Genomic DNA, 23,316 nt, shown 5'->3' with positions numbered 1-23,316 from the left:
CTAAGGAAATCAGACCTGAATATTCATTGGAAGGATTGATGCTGAAGCTCCAATACTTTGGCCACTTGATGCAAAGAACTGACTCATTAGAAAAGACCTGTGGTGGATTCATGTTGATATATGGCAAAACCAATACAATATTGTAAAGTTAAAAAATAAAATAAAATATATATAAAAAAAGAAAAGACCCTGAAAGGTGGAGGGCAGGAGGAGAAGGGGACGACAGAGGATGAAATGGTTGGATGGCATCACTGACTCTATGGATACGAGTTTAAGCAAGCTCTGGGAGTTGGTGATGGACTTGGAAACCTGGCTTGCTGCAGTCCACAGGGTAGCAAAGAGTTGGACACAACTGAGCGACTGAAATGAAATAAAGAGGAAGGAGCACTGGAAAGAAAAACAATAGCAAAGAAGCAAAAGTTTTTAATAAAATTTATAATTAGAATGGCCTATGTTTATTAAGTGCTAAATTCTGCCCATGCATTATCTCACATGCATCTGATTTAGTACTTACTTGTTTTTAGAATCACAAAATTATTATTATATAAATCATCCATAAAAAGGACTGTAAGGATTATATACAGGACAGCAAGTGAAAATTCTTCAGTTTGTAAAGGCTGAGTATGATTCAGATGTTGGTTTAAAATCTGTAGAATCAAGACAAAGAGTACTAGAACTAGAGGGTTCTTTTGATTGGAAAGAGGTACATTTAGGACAAAGCAGGGAATCCTACTTTACAAAAGATATACAATTATGGAAGTTATTTCAAAGTGACTAAAATTGAAATAACATTGAGATAATACTTGAACTAATCACCTCATTAGATTATAAGTTAGCATGTGTTTTTAGGACTCTGCAGGCAACAAATTGCTGCTCATGTGAAAGAGTTGGCAGATATGTGTTATTCCCTTTTTTATGATAGATACTCCTTTCTATTGAGCTGAGGTCAAGCTTTACAATCCTTCACCTCTTGGTGTTACAGTTAGCCACTATATCATGTAAGGAATTGTGTTCTATTATTAATTTATACAGTGAGTTCTTCAAGGCAAGGAGTATGTTTTAGTTTTGCCTGAAATGTGGTTCTCAAATCATTTGCTCAGTGAAAATATTTGGTTCAAATACCATTGAAATAATTGGAGTCTTAAATCTCTTCAATTGCTATCTTCTTGTCCACCATTCTATACATGATACCTTTTCTTTCTTCATAAAAAAAAAAAAAAACCTGAAGCAAATCGCAATGAAGTTAAATAATTTCCTGCTCCCATATCCTAGAAATTTATTTATATCCATACTTGCCATCTAATCATTTCTTCCAATCTAAGAAGAAGAGGTGATCTTTCTGTTTATTGCCTCTTCCTTTGGTCTTATTTTTATCCCTTCCTATCTTCTCAATGATAGTAACCTTGATCCTTTAGTTATTTTCTCTGCTTTGTGTGTTTACAACCTCTTCTTTTTTGTTTACTCTCTCTTGAAAATTTATAACTGTGCTCAAAGTCTCTCATTAAAACAAAGCACATTAAAACCTCAAACCTTTACCAATATTTTTTCCTGCACTGGTTACTGCTGTTTCACTTCTTCATAAACAAGATCCTCATTATAATACTGTACAATATGCTTTCTGCAAGTGGGATGGATAAATGGTTCCAAAAGGTACATGGACCCATTGGAACAAGGGAAAAAATTTTATGAGTATGTGTGCATGTGCATCTTTCTGGCAAGGAAGTCCATAGCCTTTATGAGATTCTCAAGGGCTCTCATTTATTTTTCACCTTACCACAATCAGGCTTTTGCTTGCAATCAGGCTTTTGCCCCTCTGACACCACTGAAACTTTCATCACGAAGGTCAATGGGTTCCCATTTCCTTCTTCAATAAAGGTCACCGGTGACCTGTATTTGACTTATTCCTTTCAATTACTTTATTTGATCTCGTGGCACTCTATTCAGTACATTCTTATTTTTGAAACACTATCCATTTGTATTTTCTTTTTTTAAAATTTTATTTTATTTTTAAACTTTACATAATTGTATTAGTTTTGCCAAATATCAAAATGAATCCATCACAGGTATACATGTGCTCCCCATCCTGAACCCTCCTTCCTCCTCCCTCCCCATACCATCCCTCTGGGTCGTCCCAGTGCATTAGCCCCAAGCATCCAGTATCGTGCATCGAACCTGGACTGGCATCTCATTTCATACATGATATTTTACATGTTTCAATGCCATTCTCCCAAATCTTCCCACCCTCTCCCTCTCCCACAGATTCCATAGACTGTTCCATACATCAGCGTCACTTTTGCTGTCTCGTACACAGGGTTATTGTTATCATCTTTCTAAATTCCATATATGTGCATTAGTATACTGTATTGGTGTTTTTCCTTTTGGCTTACTTCACTCTGTATAATAGGCTCCAGTTTCATCCACCTCATTAGAACTGATTCAAATGTATTCTTTTTAATGGCTGAGTAATACTCCATTGTGTATATGTACCACAGCTTTCTTATCCATTCATCTGCTGATGGACATCTAGGTTGCTTCCATGTCCTGGCTATTATAAACAGTGCTGCGATGAACATGGGGGTACACGTGTCTCTTTCCCTTCTGGTTTCCTCAGTGTGTATGCCCAGCAGTGGGATTGCTGGATCATAAGGCAGTTCTATTTCCAGTTTTTTAAGGAATCTCCACACTGTTCTCCATAGTGGCTGTACTAGTTTGCATTCCCACCAACAGTGTAAGAGGGTTCCCTTTCCTCCACACCCTCTCCAGCATTTATTACTTGTAGACTTTTGGATCGCAGCCATTCTGACTGGTGTGAAATGGTACCTCATAGTGGAACTGGAGGAATCAACCTACCTGACTTCAGGCTCTACTACAAAGCCACAGTTATCAAGACAGTATGGTACTGGCACAAAGACAGAAATATAGATCAATGGAACAAAATAGAAAGCCCAGAGATAAATCCACGCACCTGTGGACACCTTATCTTTGACAAAGGAGGCAAGAATATACAATGGATTAAAGACAATCTCTTTAACAAGTGGTGCTGGGAAAACTGGTCAACCACTTGTAAAAGAATGAAACTAGAACACTTTCTAACACCATACACAAAAATAAACTCAAAATGGATTAAAGATCTAAACATAAGACCAGAAACTATAAAACTCCTAGAGGAGAACATAGGCAAAACACTCTCTGACATACATCACAGCAGGATCCTCTATGACCCACCTCCCAGAAGCCAGAAGGAAAAACATAAATACAGTATACTAACGCATATATATGGAATTTAGAAAGATGGTAACAATAACCCAGTGTACGAGACAGCAAAAGAGACACTGATGTATAGAACAGTCTTATGGACTCTGTGGGAGAGGGAGAAGGTGGGAAGATTTGGGAGAATGACATTGAAACATGTAAAATATCATGTAAGAAACGAGTTGCCAGTCCAGGTTCAATACATGATACTGGATGCTTGGGGCTAGTGCACTGGGACGACCCAGAGGGATGGCATGGGGAGGGAGGAGGGAGGAGGGTTCAGGATGGGGAACACATGTATACCTGTGGCGGATTCATTTTGATATTTGGCAAAACTAATACAATTATGTAAAGTTTAAAAATAAAATAAAATTTAAAAAAAAGCAAAAATAAACAAATGGGACCTAATTAACCTTAAAAGCTTCTGCACATCAAAGGAAACTATTAGCAAGGTGAAAAGACAGCCTTCAGAATGGGAGAAAATAATAGCAAATGAAGCAACTGACAAACAACTAATCTCAAAAATATACAAGCAACTCCTCCAGCTCAATTCCAGAAAAATAAATGACCCAATCAAAAAATGGGCCAAAGAACTAAATAGACATTTCTCCAAAGAAGACATACAGATGGCTAACAAACACATGAAAAGATGCTCAACATCACTCATTATCAGAGAAATGCAAATCAAGACCACTATGAGGTACCATTTGTATTTTCAAATAATTTTTTTTCCATCCTATTTCTGCTGATATTATTATAACTCCTCAGTATATTTTTCAGGTTTTTGTTTTTGGTGCTTATTTGTAGCTGGTCCTTCTTGGGTTACCTGTAAGACAGACCCAAGCCATTTCCCCTCATTCAGAGCCCCATCTACACCCCCTTGTTAAAGTGTGTCATCCCACAGCCCCTGATAAATGAGGTACAGGTTATGTGATTCCAACACAGTGACCTCAGCTGACTGAATCAGGGTTGAAAGTGAAACTTGCTCAGTCGTGTCTGACTCTTTGCCACCCCATGGACTATACAGTCCATCGAATTCTCCAGGCCAGAATAGTGGAATGGGTAGCCTTTCCCTTCTCCAGGTGATCTTCCCAACTCAGGGATCGATCCCAGGTCTCCAACGTTGCAGGCAGATTCTTTACCAGCTGAGCCACCGGGGAAGCTCAAGAATACTGGAGTGGGTAGCCTATTCCTTCTCCAGTGGATCTTCCTGACCCAGGAATCAAACCAGTGTTCCCTGCATTACAGGCAGATCCTTTACCATCTGAGCTACCAGGGAAGCCCATATGGGTAAATGTAAGCCAATTAAAGCCTCTTTTCTTGAGAATGAATAGCTTTTCAAATCATAGTTACATGTGTGAAGAATAGTGTGCACTCCCTCAGTGTTTACTTGATGAATTTTTACATTCATGTAATGGAACATTAGCAACAACCCAAAAGGTGTCTTTTTACCCACTGCCAGTCACAGTTCATTGCCCCTCCTCCAAAGATAAGTGCCATTTCAGTTTCTAACATTACAGATTGGTTTTGTTTATTTTCGAATTTTCTATAACTAAATAAATACCTGTTTGGTGTTTGCCCTGTTTCACTTAATATTATGTTGTTCTGTAACTGAACTTCTTTAATTTTCGTTGACACACAGTTGTTCTACTCTATGATAAATATGCCAAAATGTATCCATTCTGCTGTTGACTTTTGTATTGCTCCCAGTTTGGAGCTATAATGAAGACTGCTTCTCTGGACATTCAGGTACATATCTATTTGTACACATACATACACAATTTAATTTTATACATATTTAGGAGTATAATTATGGGGCTATCTATATGTTCAGGTTTGAGAGATGTTGATAAAGAGTTTTCCAGAGTAGATGCAGTCCCATCAGCATTCATTATAGCTGAATTTTTAGTTTGTCTGTACCATTACTAACACTTTATATTGCCAGATGGTTTCATTTTATCCTTTCCTCTGTAAGCCTAATGGTATTGATCATTATGGTTTTAAATTTCTCTGATTACAAATAAATTAATCTTTTCATTTGTCCATCATTTTGTACAAGTTTTTTTTCTCATTTTTCTATTGACTTATCTTTTATTCCATAAAGACTTATGGAATTCTTTTAATATTCTAGGTATGAGTTCTTTGTTGATTATACATATTACAACTGTCTTCTCCCTTCGTGTGGTTTGAATTTTCCCTTTCTTTACTGTACATTTTAATTAATGTGAGTCTTCAATTTTAATGTAGTTCAGTTAATCACATTTTAATTTTTTAGAGACAATTAATGTCCTCTTTATGAGCCCTTTCTTGTTCCCAAATCATGAAGATATTCTCCTATGACAACTTCCAAAAATTCAATTATTTTACCTTAGTAAAATAATCTTCAATCAACCTGGGGTTGACTTTTACATGTAATATGAACTAAGAGTCATTTAATTTTTTTCACATGGCTATCTAATAATCTCACACCATTTATTCCAAAGACCATCATTTCCCCATGGTCTCTTATGTCACTTTTGTCACTAAACATGTACCCTGATGAGTGAAAGATTATTTCTGGATTTCCCTTCTTTTCCATTTGTCATTGGTGCTTACACCACAGTGTCTAAGAGACTATAAGCTTATGCTGCTACTGCTGCTAAGTCACTTCAGTCGTGTCCGACTCTGTGCGACCCCATAGACGGCAGCCCACCAGGCTCCCCGTCCCTGGGATTCTCCAGGCAAGAATACTGGAGTGGGTTGCCATTTCCCTCTCCAATGTATGAAAGTGAAAACTGAAAGTGAAGTCGCTTAGTCGTGTCCGACTCTTAGCGACCTCATGGACTGCAGCCTACCAGGCTCCTCCGTCCATGGAATTTTCCAGGCAAGAGTACTGGAGTGGGGTGCCTTTGCCTTCTCCGATAAGCTTATAATAAGCCTTAATATTTTGTAATTTGATTCTATCATCTTTATTCTTTTTTATGATTTTCTTGCCTATACACTTTGCATTTCCATAAATAATTTAGAATGAGAGTGTCAAATTCCACCAGAATTCTACTGTAGTTTTTATAAAGAAAGCATTGAATCTGTATATGAATTTTGGAAGAATTAATATCTTTACAATATAGAGTATATTCAAATTCATGAATACAATTTGTTGCTCCACTTATTGTTTTTAAGTTTTTTCCTCAATGATGTTTTAGAGTTTTCTGTGAAGAGGTCTTTATCATTTTTATTGGACTTATTCTTAGTTATTTGGTTCCTTGATATTATCATAAATGGTATTGTTTTAAAATTGTTGTTTTCTCATTACCTGTTGCTGTTATATAAAAACCAGTAGGTTTTTCTTGTATTGATAATGTATCTTAAAGATTTTGCCAAATTCACTGATTAAATCTGGTACTTACTTGTAAATTTCTTTGGATTCTTTTGTGTATGTACTCATGTTTTCTGCAAGTAATGGTAGTTTTATTTCTTCCCATTTGGGTATCTACAGCTTTTGTTTCTCAATGCCTTACTGCATTGGCTAAGAACTTTAGTACAATTTTGAATGGAGGTATTTATATCTGGTTTTCTTGCATCATTGCTGATCTCAACAGGAGAGCTTTGGACATTTCAAAATTAAGTATAATGTGTAGTGTAAGTTTTTATAATATTCTTATCAGATTAATACAGTTCCTTACTATTTCACTTTGCTAATGGACATTACTAAACATTGAATTTTATCAATTACTTTTTAAATGCATCTTTTGAGATACATTTTTGATTTCTCTTTGTGTGAGAAGTGACTGATTCTTTTTTAAAATTTATTTTTTTTTAATTTTTTTGCAGTAGGACCTTGTTGACTGTCTGTTTTAAATATAGCAGTGTGTACATATCCATCCCAAACTCCCAATATATTCCTTTACCCTACCCTTCCCTCTGGTAACCATAAGTTCATTTTCAATGTCTGTGAGTCTGTTTCTGTTTTATAAATAGGTTCATTTGTATCATTTTTAAAGATTCCACATATAAGAGATATAATATGATATTTGTCTTTCTCTGACTTTGTTTAGTATGATAATATCTAGGTCCATCCATATTGCTGCAAACAGCATTATTTCGTTCTTTTTAATGGCTGAGTAATATTCCATTGTATATATGTACCACATCTTCTTTATTCATTCATTTGTTGGTGAGAATGTAAATTGATCCAGCCACTATCGAAAACAGTATGGAGTTTCCTTAAAATAAACTCTTAATAAACTAAAAATAGAGCTATCATATGATCCAGCAATCCCACTCCTGGGCATATATCCAGAGAAAAACATGGTTTGAAAAGATATACACATCCCAGTGTTTGTTGCAGTACTGGTTACAATAGCCAAATGAATATTTGATTCATTTTGGATGTTAACTCAACTTTATATTTTTGTAATAGATGCAAATAGATGACATATTACACTTTCTATATATCCCTAGATTCAGTTTGATAATATTTTGAGTTTTGCACACACACAAATAAAAAAGGTAGGCTTGTAATTTTATTTACCTGTGATATCTTTTTCGTATTCTATAACAAAGTTAAACTGGTCTCCTAAAATGAAGTGAGTAGTAATCCCTTTTTTTCTCTTCTAACAGTTTGTGTAACATTAACTTTATAATTCCTGTGAGCCTAGAGTTGTTTTCATAAGAAGGTTTTAAAATCTGGATTAAATTTCTTTATTTTAGTTGTATATTCAGAACATTTATTTATTCTTCTGTTGGTTTCTTTAAATGGTGTTTTCCTAGGAATTTGTCTCTTTCATTTGCATTTACCAATTTTGGGTTTAATTTAGAACAATGATTTTTAAGGAAAAATGGGAAACCAAGACAAGTAAAAATGTAAAGCAATGCTATTTAATGTGTTATAATGCTGCTCATTAATTCTAAACAAACCATCAAGAGGCACAGAAAATTGTTTCCAAGATTGTTCACTTATGCAGGACATTTCTAGAAGTGCTTCAAGGAGAAAGTGTAGCTTATTGTATGGAAGGGTAAAAGGAGAACAATTTTTCTGCACAGAACCTCTCAATTCCTGTTGTTCAAGGATTTTGTATGGAGAGAAACTAGTTGTAGTTTGAAATTACATGATCTGACTCCTGTGCAATAAGCCAGATCCTCTGTTGAAAAGTTTGATATTTCATCCAAAATATATAAGTGGAGAGTGTTTCAACACAGATAATATTTGAAACCAGAGAGACACAAAACAATGTTATTGTGAGACTGATAAAGTGTCCATACAAAACAATGTTATTGTGAGACTGATAAAGTGTCCATAGTTTCTTCTCAGTATTTTAATAAGAATTGATAATATTTGTATTTTAATTGGAGTATATAATTCACTTAAATTTAATGTAAGTACTAGTATATTTGGATTTATTTATCTTATTACTGTTGATTTTCTAATGGTAAAAATAAGCATTTTGAATTAATCATTTCATTGTTTCATTTTACTCTTTTATTAGAGTACAGCTTATACATTCTTTTCCTATTCTTTTAATGGTACCCAGGAGATTACAGTATGCATCCTTAGCTTACTTTAGTATAACATGTTAGTATATTTACTATTTTTGAGATAATGAAAGGATCTTAGAGCATTATAAATTAGTTTTCCTCATGTGCTATTTGGTGTACTTTAATGCATATATATTATATATGCTGTGTATATGCCACATATAACATATATATCATACATGCCATATATATCATACATGCCATATATAACATAATATATATCTTATAATCAGTATCTATTTATATTTGCCCACATATTTACTCTTATCTTTGCTTTTTATTACTTCTTGTTTTTCCACACTTCGGAATAATATTTTTTTTCTGCTTGAAGAGCTCACTTTAACATTTCCTTTAGTCCAGGTCTGCTGATGTGTTCTCTTGGTTTTATTAGTCTGAAAATTAATTGTCTTCATTCGCAAAGGATATTTTCCTCAGGTGTAGAATTCTGTATTGGAAGTTAGTTTCTTTAGTCAATTTGAAAATAACATCTATGATTAATATTTGTGTTGAGCATTCAGTTATAATTTTAAAACTATTTTTAATATTTTATTATTTATTTTGATGTTTTCATTTTACTTTATTTCAATTTTTTGGTAACTTTTAGTTTATTTGAAAGAAAGCCTAAATATTTATTTCATATAAACCAGTATATATGGGGCTTCCCCAGTGGCTCAGCGGTAAAGAATCCGCCTGCAATGCAGGAGACCCTGGTTCAATTCCTGGGTCAGAAAGGTCTGCTGGAGAATGGATAGGCTACCCACTCCAGTATTCTTGGGCTTCCCTGGTGGCTCGGCTGGTAAAGAATCTGCCTGCAATGTGGGAGATCTGGGTTTGATCCCTGGGTTGGGAAGATCCCCTGGAGATCTTAGTTTCTTTGAAGGAAAGCCTAAATATTTCACATAAAGCAATATATATTTACATATTTAGAAAAGAAAAGGAACAGTGAAATCATAATCAATATAACAAAATATAGGAGAAGGGAAAAAGAAAACCAGTAAGCAAATACAAAAATAAATGTATCTATTCTCCCATCTATACATCTGTATATCTATTCACCATCTATATTATTATCCTTTTAAAAGACTTGGGCACAGACTTTACTTCCAAAAGTACATCTATGTGGTGATGGAAAGAAACACAACTAAATACAAAAACATGAAAATAACTGACAATTCAGAAATAAGTACACACATGCCAAGAAAATAGTAACAATAAAATCAGTTGTCACCATGTTAATATGAAGCAAACTGGAATTTAAAATATATTTAAGGAGGAAAGAGACCTTCTTCATATTGATAAATGCTACACCAGGCCTGTATAATTGTGATCTCTATATATCGTTTAACAAACCTTTTTAGTATAGAAAGCAAAAAACAATAGAAATGAAAAATAGACAAATCCACATTTCAATTGTAAGCCAATATATAGAGTTCTTTGAATACTGTAACTAAAAAATATTTTTTTATATTTATATAAACTGTATGCTCAAAGGAAAATCGAATATTCTATTCATACCTTTGATACACTGCTGAAACTTTTGCATGTAATCTAGCCACAAGATGTGCAACTTTTTTGCTCAAAGTAGAAGTCAGGCAGGACACATTTGTAGATCATGATGCAATAAAATTAGAAATGAACCCAAAGCTATCTATATACTTGGGATATTTAAAAAAATCTATACTCTCATTTTTAAATGTTTTGTATTAAAGATGCAAGCAAACTACATTTACTATATAGAAGGAAACAGCAGTGAACACACAGCCTACTCAGCCTGGTGGGGGAATGTCAGCTCCCCTGACTACTCTCACTGATGTACATCCACAAGTCACTACTAACTGAGAAATTTTTTAGTTGTTATTTCTTCAACTACTGCTTGTGCTTCATCTCTCTTTAATCTTTATCTGATGTAAGCAATATAAATGATTGATTTTTTTCACTCTTTTTCATGTGTCTTTCAAGCTTTTCTCCATGCTTTTGTTCTCCATGTCTCAGTCTATATATTGTCTTATGTGCTATCTTCAAGTTAATCTAATTATATCTTCAGTTGTGTTGAATCTATTAAACCTATTCATTGATATTTAATTTTATTGTATTTTTTTCAGTTTTGAATTTCCTATTCCTGTATTTTTCATATTTGCAGAGATTTGCAAACTCTATGACTGCAAATAATTTCAGTCGTTTTTTTTAAGATTTTTAATTGGAGGATAATTGCTTTACAGTATTGTGTTGGCCTCTGCCATACAACAACATAAATCAACAACAAGTACACCTATGTTCCCTCCCTCCTGAACCTTCCCCCAATCCTCCACCCCACTCCACTCCTCTAGGTCATCACAGAGCACCATGTTGAGCTCCTTCCCACTAGCTATCTATTTTACACATATATGTCAGTGCTATTCCCTCAATTCATCTCACCCTCTCCTTCCCCTGCTTGTCCAAAGTCTGTTCTCTGTGTCTGTGTCTCTATTCCTGCCCTGCCAATAGGTTCATCAGTACCATTTTTCTAGATTCCATATATATGCATTGCTGCTGCTGCTGCTACTGCTAAGTCGCTTCAGTCGTGTCCAACTCTGTGCGACCCCATAGACGGCAGCCCACCAGGCTCCCCCGTCCCTGGGATTCTCCAGGCAAGAACACTGGAGTGGGTTGCCATTTCCTTCTCCAATGCATGAAAGTGCAAAGTGAAAGTGAAGTCACTCAGTCGCGTCCGACTCTTCACAACCCCATGGACTGCAGCCCACCAGGGTCCTCCGTCCATGGGATTTTCCAGGCAAGAGTACTGGAGTGGGGTGCCATTGCCTTCACCGTATATATATATATATGCATTAATATATGATATTTGTTTTTCTGACTTATTTCCCTCTGTATAACAGGCTCTAGGTTCATCCACCTAACTAAACTGAATCAAATGTGTTCCTTTTTATGGCTGAGTAATATTCTATTGTATATATGAACCACAGCTTCTTTATCCTTTCATCTGCTGATGGACATCTAGGTTGCTTCCATGTCCTAGCTATTGTAAATAATGTTGCAATGAACATTGGGGTACATTTGTCTTTTTCGATTATGGTTTTCTTAGGGCATATGTTCAGTATTGGGATTTCTGGGTCATATGGTAGTTGTATTCCTAGTTTTTCAAGGAGTCTCCATACTGTTCATGGTGGCTGTATCAATTTACATTGCCAACTTTCAGTCTTTGTACTTAATTTCTTGGATATTTTAATCAAAAATTTAAAACAGTGATTGGCAAACTTTTATTTTAGAGGGCTGTATATTAAATCTTTTCAACTTCGATGGGCATACGATCTCTGTTGCAGTTACTTAGCTGTGCCATTTTAGCATGAAAATGACTATAGACACTATGCAAACCAATGAGCACAGATATTTTCCAATAAAATGTATTTACTAAATCAGACAGCAGACTAGATTTATTCTATAGGCCACAGTGTCTGGAAACATAATTTAAAGCCTTTTCGTGATAGTTTCAATATCATATCTGGATCATCTGTCAGTCTGTTTCTATTGTTTTCTATTGTATTTGGTCATTTTATTATAAATTTTAGAACTTTTTATTTTGACAGATAATTAGACACTGTATATACTTGTTTGTAAACATCCTTTGGGATTCTACTTGATATTATCTTGCACAAGAAATGACTTACACTTGCTTCTCACAGGCATTTGAGGGTAAATCAGCTTAATCCAATCAGGGATGGGGGTAATTAAAACTTAGCTTCTAGTCTTTGTGAACATTAGCCTTTGTTGTAGATTATCCTTTAATGTAATGTGCATTTATCAGGGTCTCATTTGAAAGCCTGAGTGTTTTCTATTGTTCTTCCTCTTTGGTGATCCCTGGACTCTAATGCTTGCCCTGCAACCCCAAAACATACCTGAAATGTCTGATCAGCTTCTCAGTTGATTAGCTGCCACTTTCAAATCAGCAAATCAGTAGAAAAGCATATGGACATGTTGGATTCTCCTCTGTGGACTTTCTTGTTCTCTAGAAGCTTAGTTATGCAAGTGATCATGGCCTTGGTATCTCTCCATTGTTTTCAAACAAATATTTCTATATGTCAATATACGTGTATGTGTGTTTCATCTATCAGTCACAGCAGGAAGTTTGATCTGAAACAAGCCAATGAGGCATTGCTTTAAGTTGAAACTTGAGTTTTTGTTGGATACTTGAATTTGGAAGTGATCTAAATTCAGTATTTGGGTACTGTATATATTCCATGTATGTGTGAAAGCAGAAAATTCAGGAGATATGAATGAATCCTGGGAGAGCAGATAAAAGAAACCGTAGTTCCTAATAGCTTTTCAGTTATCATCCCTTATGATGTTTGGCTAAATTTTTGTCTGTGTGCTCAGTCGTTTAGTTGTGTCTGACTCTGTGACCCCATGGACTGTAGCCCAGTAGGCTCCTTTGTTCATGGGATTTCCCAGGCAAGAATACTAGAGCAGGTTTCCTTTTCCTTTTCCAGGGCATCTTCCTGGCCCAAGGGTTGAACCCACATCTCCTGCATCTCTTGTATTGGCAGGTGGATTCTTTACCACTGAGCTACCTGGGAAGCCTCTTTTTAGTCCTTAGTTCTGCATTATCTCTGTATCCTTATAACAAAAACCTCTCCCCTTCTTGTTAACTTTGAGAGGGACCCTGTCTTTGCAATCAAATTGGCACTAACACATTTCTCCTGAAATGTTAAATTTTGGCAGGGTTTCATCATTACCACACTTTTTTATTTATCCAAATGTTCTTCCTGAGTATTCAGTCCCATGCTGTCAATTGCCAAAATGCTTATGACTAATAATCTTTATATCCAGCCAAGGCATATATCCTAAGCTTCAGCTGCCTATTCCTTTTCTGCTTCCAAATGCTCCACAGTTATCTCAAACTCAACACATCTAAAGTCTTGTCATCCTCTCTTTTGCTCTGTCTATAATGAACATCTCACAGATGACTGAACATAAACATACTTTTTCAATAACTTATGCCTTTGCTCATATTGCTTCATCTACCTGTAACATGCTGTCTTTCACTTCTGTTCATGTTCTACTGAAGTCATTCAACATGCATCTTCCAGATCAGTTCCTCTATGTTGACATTCTGTTATATTTCATTACATACCATAGAATTTATATCATCTCCATTCCATTTTGTTCTCTATCAAGCAATTTTTTTCTTTTTCTTTCTATCAAGCAATTTTTAATACATTATTATGCTTATATGGTTATATTTATGGAAGATGTCCTGGATTGACTAGAATGGGGATATGGTTGTCATGTATGTGGAGTTAAATAGTATATTTATCTGTTTAATTATTGAGTTTTAAGTTAGCTTTTTTACTCTCTTCTGCCACCTTCATTAAGAGGTTCTTTAGTTCCCCTTCACTTTCTGCCATAACAGTGGTGTCATCTGCATATCTGAGGTTATTGATATTTCTTCCAGCAATCTTGATTCCAGCTTGTGCTTCATCCAGCCTGGCATTTTGCATGGTGTACCCTGCATATAAGTTAAATAAGCAGGGTGATAATATACAGCCCTGATGTATTCCTTTCCCAATTTGGAACCAGTCCATTGTTCCATGTCCAGTTCTAACTGTTGCTTCCTGACCCGCATACAGTTTTCTCAGGAGGCAGGTAAGGTAGTCTGGTGTTCCCATCTCTTGAAGAATTTTCCATGGTTCGTCATGATCCACACAGTCAAAGGCTTCAGAGTAGTCAATGAAGCAGAAGTAGATATTTTTCTGGAATTATCTTGCTTTCTCTATAGTCCAACAGATATTGACAGTGTTGTCTCTGGTTCCTCTGCCTTTTCTAAATCCAGGTTGTGATCTGGAAGTTCTCAGTTCATGTACTGCTGAAGCCTAGCTTTCAGGATTCTGAGCATAATCTTGCTAGCATGTAAAATGTGTGTAATTGTACAGTAATTTGAACATTCTTTGGCGTTGCCTTTCTTTGGGATTGGAATGAATACTGACCTTTTCCTGTCCTGTGACCACTGCTGAATTTTCCAAATTTGCTGACATATTGAGTGCAGCACTTTAAAAGATGATGAGTGCAGCATCATCTTTTAGGGTTTTAAATAGCACAGCTGGAATTCCATCACCGCTACTAGCTTTGTTTGTAGTGATGCTTCCTAAGGCCCACTTGACTTCACATTCCAGGTTAACTGGCTCTAGGTGAGTGATGACACCATCATGGTTATCCCAGTCAATCAGAAGATGGTGAGTGAACATTGACATTTTAGGAATCAATGAACTAAAACTCTGATCATAGTTTAGGGCAAATTATGAGGTCTAGAAAAGCCTGAGGAGTAGTGGGATTTATAATTTAGGATATATTGTTGGCAAGAACACAAGCATTGGCCAGGACTGACTTGGATATACAAATAGTCCCTCCCATGGATTTTTCTGAGATACTAGAGAACAGAATGAATTTTAGAGTGATTTGTCCCAAAATTAAAGAAGGATGAGTTAGTAAGATAACACATTGCATTCATTTTGTTGGCCTTAGTTTGTACTCATAAGCCGAGAAATTATTATAATTTTAAGGTTGCATATATAACATTCCTCTTCCAAAGAGTCATTTTCTTGAGAGTTTGGAACATGTCTAATTCAGTTTTGCATTATCCATGCCTAAAATGATTTCTGATATATAGAAGTTGCTAACAATGATTGAATGAAAAATGAATGGATGAATGTTGGGACATTGGATGAACTAAAGGATGAGAAATACACAAGGATGATACAAGAGGTATATTCTCTATGTATGGATATATAAGCTCATCCTATCCCCACATCATAGGCTTCCCAAAAGACGTCACAGAAACATGAAAACGATTTCAAAGAGAGGATGATTTTTTTAGTGAGAGTCACCTATAACATGTCATCTCACAGCCTTTTTATGCCAGAGAAGGAGAGGGCACATGGATTGACTATATGCTCATGCACAAGCAACTGTCAAAGAGACAACTTGAGCTATTTGCAAATTAAATTCCATAGTTACTGATGACAGTTTGTCTTAGTTGGTTAAAAATACCATTTCAAAACCTAAAATGTCTTCATGTGCCTGAGGGTGCCGCATTATTGATGACTGTGTTTTTCTCTTCTTTCTCTCACAAATCATCTCATTCTGTAATTTAAAAAAAAAAAACTAAAACAGATTTCAATCAAGTACATCAACTTGTATGAAGCTACTTCAAGGACTTAACAGTGATATTAAATAACATAGCTTGATTCTTTTGCAAGAGCTTTATTTCAACCAAAAAGCATATTACAGGCTCCAAATGAAGGTCAAGATGTAATAAATATGCTTCTTCCATCAAGTTGATTTTCCTGCTTCCTAATTTCCAGAGAGGATTAATATCAAACACTTTCATGCTAGAATACTAGTGTTTCACTTGGCAGTTTGAAAGTCACTTATTTACGTACAGTTCAGTCATAGCATATCCATTCAGCTCTGCCTCCCAACCTCCAAAACACACATATGAAGCTGTAATTAAAACTGATGGATCTGTTTAATTCCTGAACTAGATTGTGAGCAAAGTGAGGGCAAGGATTATCTTATTAATTAGACTGTCACCATGATGCAAGCATGATGAATGTAAAACAACTAGAATGCACCCTGGAAAATACATTCTAATTATTGATCATCACCCACTACAGTACTCTTGCATGGCAAATTCCATGGGCAGAAGCGGGCTACAGTCCATGGGATTACAGAGTCAGACGTAACTGAATGACTAACACTTTCACTTATCAAAGAAAGATCAATGTGTACTTGGGTGATCTAGAAATACTTCATTGAGAAGGGAGTTTTACCATTGAATAAAGGAAGAACAAGAATCTATCAAGCTAAAAAATTTGGAAAAAAATGTTTTAAAATGATGGAAATAATTTCTACTTAAAAAATCCAAATACATTTATTACCTTTTTCTTAAAAAATGTTTAACAACAAATGTGTTTATTACTTCACGATGGGTTAAGCAAATTACAAAAATTTGCTTAACTTGTTCAGACAATGAACACATAGAATGATTACATAGAAAATGAGACAATACATGATTAATTTGTGAAAACTGGTTGCTAAAGCAACAAATTAAGAAAAGGTAAGATCAGGATCAGAACAGCTGCCTCATTGAAAATAAGTCCCTGAAGCTGGGAAGGATTGAGGGAAGAAGGAGAAGAGTCCATCGGAGGATAAGATGGCTGGATGGCATCACTGATTCAATGGACATGAACTTGGGCAAACACTGGGAGATGGTGAAGGACAGAGAGCCCTGGTATGCTACAGTCCATGGATTTGCAGAATAAGACATGACTGGGTGACTGAACAACATCAGGATGGGCTAATGTAGTAAGGAAAATGCTTCATAAATGTGGTTGGACTTAAACCATAATTGTAGGGTGGATTTAAAAATGAAGAAAAAAAGAATAGTGTGTTCTCAGCAGAGGGAACAATAATGAATAAAAGAAAAGCTTCTCCAATTTGCACAAGATACTGTTAAGCCAGTAGTGGCAAATTGCCTTGCTAGAAACAAAATATTCAGATTGAGAAACAATAGGAGATATGGTTGAATAAGTAGGATGATACTTTCCTAAAATCTCAAATAAGGTTATAAATGTATAATGAATTCTGACATAGCCTAGAGACAGCTAAAAAGAGAAAAGAGGAATCAATTAGGATCAATAGTAGACAGCAGAAAGTCATGAGACAGTTATTGGACAAATAATTGGGTCAAAGGAAAAAGAACAGTGGATTGTGGAGTACCAACAGGTTTGCTGAGAAGGAATCAGAATGGAATAACGGTGAGGTTAATTTCATATGAGATTAAGTATATAATTGGTTGAAAGTTGAAACAATTATATAAATCTAAGAGTTTAAAACAAAATATTTTGAAAGATACTTCTTATTTTGATGAAAATAAAATCTCTTTAGTAGTTCTGTAAAATCCCTTGGACTTAACTGATACCCATGTCAAATAGTTCTTCTAATCAACTTTTGGAACTGCAAGTCTGCAAATCCTTCTTTCTAATATTTGTTTGCTTCAAATTTTTCTGTTTTTACTCATTCTAAAATTTCTCCCTTGGCATTCACAATCCTTCACATAGTTTCAACTCTCCAGAGTGAATCCATCTTTAAGTATTAATAGTTTTGGATCTCAAATTTTGTCTCCAGGCTTAAAATCTCTCTTGTGCCATTAGCTCTCTTTTCCCATTGCCTGCTGAACATTTCCATATAAATATCTGTAGGGTGGTTTAGTCTCTAAGTCATGTCTGACTCTTTGCAACCCCATGGACTGTAGCCCCCAGGATCCTCTGTTCATGGGATTTCCCAGGCAAGAATACTGGAGTGAGTTGCCATTTGCTTCTCCAGAGGATCTTCCCGATCCAGGAATTGAACCCAAATCTCCTGCATTGCAGGCAAATTCTTTACCAACTGAGCTACGAGAGAAGCCTACTGGAATCAATTTGGCATTGTAAAAAATGACCTCACAATTTTCTCTGCCAGATGTCCTCAGCTACTTCCCTATCCAGATAACACTAATAGTCACATCCTTGTTTTATTAGAAAAGCCTGAGCATTTGAGGAAGCAGTTGCCTCTTCCAGCTTTTCCAGACTCACTTCAGCAAGGAAACACCGTCACCTGTGAGCATGGCTAACTCTGGATGGGTGAGCCACGTGGTAGCATCTGTAGGCAGGAGCAGCTTGTTTCCTGGTACTATCAGGAGAAGCTCATGTTCTGAGGTTAGGAGGGGTCACTGGCTGGGCTCTTTGGCTGGGTGGTGCCAATGATTGTTCTCCACAATTGGTCAGGGCTTCAGGATGTGCTCCCTGGCCAGGTAGTCCCACTGGTTGGACTGCATTGTGGCTGTTCTTCAGGGTTGGCCACACCACTGGAGGGGATCTCAAGTTCCATGGCTGGATGATGCCTCAGTCTGGCTCTCATGATTGGGTGCTGCCATAGGCTGTTTTCCACAGCTGGGTGGGACTGCAGACTGGGCTTCGTGATTCGGCAAGCCACTGGCTATGCAGCACAGTTGGGCTAGATTGTTGGCTGGCCTACCTGGTCAGGAGGGGCCAGAGGCTACACTCACATTAGGCAGTGGTGTTTGCTTACTCAAGCTGGGCCATATTATTATGGGCTCTCTGGCTGGGCCAGACTGCTGGGTACCAAAGCCAGGAAGAACTAATGATCACTGTGCTTCCTAGCCAAATGGAACCATTGGCTTAACACTGTGAGTGAGCTGAGCTCTCTGGTCTTGTGTGGCTACCATCAGGAACCTGGTCTGCCAAGATCCCTGCACTGGTTGCCTGAGCCCTGTCCCTTTCTTTATTTCTACTTGACCCCTGGCCATCTAGTCCTACTGATTACCCTGTGCTGTGAAACCAAAGTGGTCTCCCAGGAGGTGCCCCAAATAGTTGGAGAAGCTGGATGTGTGCCTCAGGTTCTCTTTTCGCCACTGGTAAAACCATAGACCAAAGGGAAGTGTCTCTCTGTGGCTCTGTGTTGGCCTGGGGAAGGGGTTACATGGTCAAAGTGAAACTGCTCCTCTTATCTTCTAATGCAGCTTTTCTGGGTTTCTTTGGTTGGTGTTGCCTTTTTTTTTTTCTCATGTGGCGCAAGGGGATGATTCACCTTCACCCATGGATTCTGGGGTTTTCACAAAGGTGTTCTTATCTGTGGATAGATGCTAGGCTTTCTGTGAAGGGAAATAATGCCAAGGACTTCCTATTCTGCCATCTTCCTGATATTACTACAGAAAGATTTTGGTAGAAATTGGCAACTAGAATAAAAAAAAAATTGTAGAGAAGTCAACAAAACAGTAAAAATGATTCTGACAACTAAAACTAGAGGACTCCCCCTAACTGCTTCCCAAAGTAAAGTAAATTAATTGAGGCAGCACGGTATTGATATAAGACCAGATATATAGCTGGATGGAAAAAAAATAGAGTTCCAAAATAGACCTGCACACTGTACGGCCAAGTGATTTGCAACAAAGGAAATTCAGTGAGGTAAGGGGAAGTCTTCAACAAATGGTGCTGGAATATTCGAACATTCACTTGAATAATCATGAACCTTGACCATTACCTCATACATACACAAATACACAAAGGTTAACATAAAAAGATCATGTGAAAGCAAAAATTTTAAGGCTTCTTGAAAAAAAAAAAACATGGGAGAAAATCTTCCTTAGTTGAGATTAAGTAAATATTTCTGAGAAGGCACAGAAAGCAATTTCAAAAGAAAAGAATTATAAATTGGAATTCATCAAAACTATAAACTGCTGTGCTTTGCAAGATGTTAAAGAAATGAAAATATAAGCCATGGGGAGAAAATATTTTCAAAACATCTGATAAAAGATTTACACTCAGAAGATATAAGAAACTCACTTCATATAAGACACAAATGCCAACTTTTAAAAACAGAAAATTATTTGGACACTTCATAAAATATAGAAGAATGTCTAAAAAGAAGAATGTCAAAGAAGCACATAAAACATGCTTATTATTAATCCTTAGGTATCTCTACACTTATTGTGCTTTCACAATATCTTTGGTGAAATGTCTCTTCAAGACTATTGTTCACTTATTGCCTTTTATATTATTTAATATAGAACTTTTTATATATTCTGAATAAAGTCCTTTGTGAGATAAATATTTTATAACTATCATGACTATACATTTACATTATTATAAGCAAAATTTTTGTTGAAATGTAATTTATTATAGATTTTTCAGTTAGTCCTTTTTATTAACCCCAAGGCGGTAAAGATACTCTATATTATCTCCTAAAAGTTTTCTAGTTTTAGATGTTGTGTTTAGATTTATATGTGTGAATGTACACTTAGTCATGTCCAACACTTTGAACCTTGTGGACTGTAGCCCACCAGGTTCCACTGTCCATGGAATTTTCCAGGCAAGAATATTGCAGTGGGTTGCCATATATACTCCAGGGGATCTTCCCGACCCACGGATCAAACCTATGTCTCTTTGTGTCTCCTGCATTGACAGGCAGATTCTTTACCACTGCTCCACCTGGGAAGCCCTATTTAGATTTATGGAAATGTTAGTCTCTCAGTCATGTCCAACTCTTTGCAACCCCATGAACTGTAGCCCATCAGGCTCCTCTGTACATGGAATTCTCCAAGCAAGAATATTTTAGAGTGGATTGCCATTTCTTTCTCCAGGTTGGGATCTTCCCAACCCTGGGATTGAACCTGGGTCTCCTGCATTACAGGTAGATTCTTTACCATCTGAGACACCAGGGAAACCCATTTAGATTTATAAAAATAATCAGATTTATAAACCACTTTTATTTAAAATTTATATATAGTGTGAGAAAGAGTTCAATGTTTCACATATACAGTATTCTACTACTATAAATTGTTCTATCAATCAAGGTGTCTATCTTTATACCAATATCACTCTATTTTGATTACTGTAATTATGTAAGTTTTGAAGTTCCAAGTTTAAGTAATCCAACCATATACTTTGCTAAGAGTTTTGGGAATTCTATGCTTTTTGCATTTTCAAACACATTTTGTTCAGTTGCAAAGTCGTATCTGACTCTTTGCAACCCCCATGGAATGCAGCACACCAGGCTTCCTTGTTCTTCACTACTATCTCCTGGAGTTTGTGCAAATTCATGTCCATTGAGTTGGTGATGCTATCTAATCATCTCATTCTCTGCTGCCCCCTTCTCCTCCTGCCTTCTATCTTTCCCAGCATCAGGGTCTTTTCCAATGACTTGGCTCTTTGCATCAAGTGGCCAAAGTATAGGAGTTTCAGCTTCAGCATCAGTCCTTTCCATGAATATTCAGAGTTGATTTCCTTTAGGATTGACTGGTTTGATCACAAATGCATTTTTGAAATCAATTTATTTTTAAAATAAATTGTGTGGGTATTATGATGCACTTCTTAATTTGCTTCTATGGATTGATTTGTGAAGAATGACAGCTTAAAAAAATATTAAATCTTCCAATCCATGAACATGATCTAGCCCTTAATTTATATCAGATCTCCTATAATTTGCTCTGAATTTTCAGTATAGAAGTCTTGCATGTCTTTCACTTTATTTACTCCTACATATTTCATGCCTTTGATTCTATTGAAAACTGTATTTTTTAATTATCTCATTTTCCAGTTTGGAATATTACCACTATTTCTCTTTTTTTAAGATTATTTGTACTGTTATTACAAAAGTACATTCACAGTTATTTTATACATGGTAAGTGAATAGTAAACTTTATGAGAAGTTGAATGTCTGAAAATGACTTCATTTCTCATGGTTAATTTATGATTCAGTATAGCATTGCTAAAGATGTTGAAAACATGCTATAATATCTGCTGCAATCCGTTTTTACACAGAGGAATCATCAGATCAGATCAGATCAGTCGCTCAGTTGTGTCCGACTCCTTGCGACCCCATGAATCGCAGCACGCCAGGCCTCCCTGTCCATCACCAACTCCCGGAGTTCACTGAGACTCATGTCCATCGAGTCAGTGATGCCATCCAGCCATCTCATCCTCTGTCTTCCCCTTCTCCTCCTGCCCCCAATCCCTCCCAGCGTCAGAGTCTTTTCCAATGAGTCAACTCTTCCCATGAGGTAGCCAAAGTACTGGAGTTTCAGCTTTAGCATCATTCCTTGCAAAGAAATCCCAGGGCTGATCTCCTTCAGAATGGACTGGTTGGATCTCCTTGCAGTCCAAGGGACTCTCAAGAGTCTTCTCCAACACCACAGTTCAAAAGCATCAATTCTTTGGTGCTCAGCCTTCTTCACAGTCCAACTCTCACATCCATACATGACCACAGGAAAAACCATAGCCTTGACTAGACAAACCTTTGTTGGCAAAGTAATGTCTCTGCTTTTGAATATGCTATTTAGGTTGGTCATAACTTTCCTTCCAAGGAGTAAGCGTCTTTTAATTTCATGGCTGCAGTCATCATCTGTAGTGATTTTGGAGCCCAGAAAAATAAAGTCTGACACTGTTTCCACTGTTTCCCCATATATTTCCCATGAAGTGGTGGGACCGGATGCCATGATCTTTGTTTTCTGAATGTTGAGCTTTAAGCCAACTTTTTCACTCTCCTCTTTCACTTTCATCAAGAGACTTTTGAGTTCCTCTTCACTTTCTGCCATAAGGGTGGTGTCATCTGCATATCTGAGGTTATTGATATTTCTCTCGGCAATCTTGATTTCAGCTTGTGTTTCTTCCAGTCCAGCATTTCTCATGATGTACTCTGCATATAAGTTAAATAAACAGGGTGACAATATACAGCCTTGACATACTCCTTTTCCTATTTGGAACCAGTCTGTTGTTCCATGTCCAGTTCTAACTGTTGCTTCCTGACCTGCATACAAATTTCTCAAGAGGCAGATCAGTTGGTCTGGTATTCCCATCTCTTGAAGAATTTTCCACAGTTTATTGTGATCCACACAGTCAAAGGCTTTGGCATAGTCAATAAAGCAGAAATAGATGCTTTTCTGGAACTCTCTTGCTTTTTCCATGATCCAACGGATGTTGGCAATTTGATCTCTGGTTCCTC

Source organism: Bos javanicus, chromosome X, assembly GCF_032452875.1.
Source record: "Bos javanicus breed banteng chromosome X, ARS-OSU_banteng_1.0, whole genome shotgun sequence".
Classification (NCBI taxonomy): Eukaryota; Metazoa; Chordata; class Mammalia; order Artiodactyla; family Bovidae; genus Bos; species Bos javanicus.
This window is presented reverse-complemented; position numbering follows the sequence as displayed.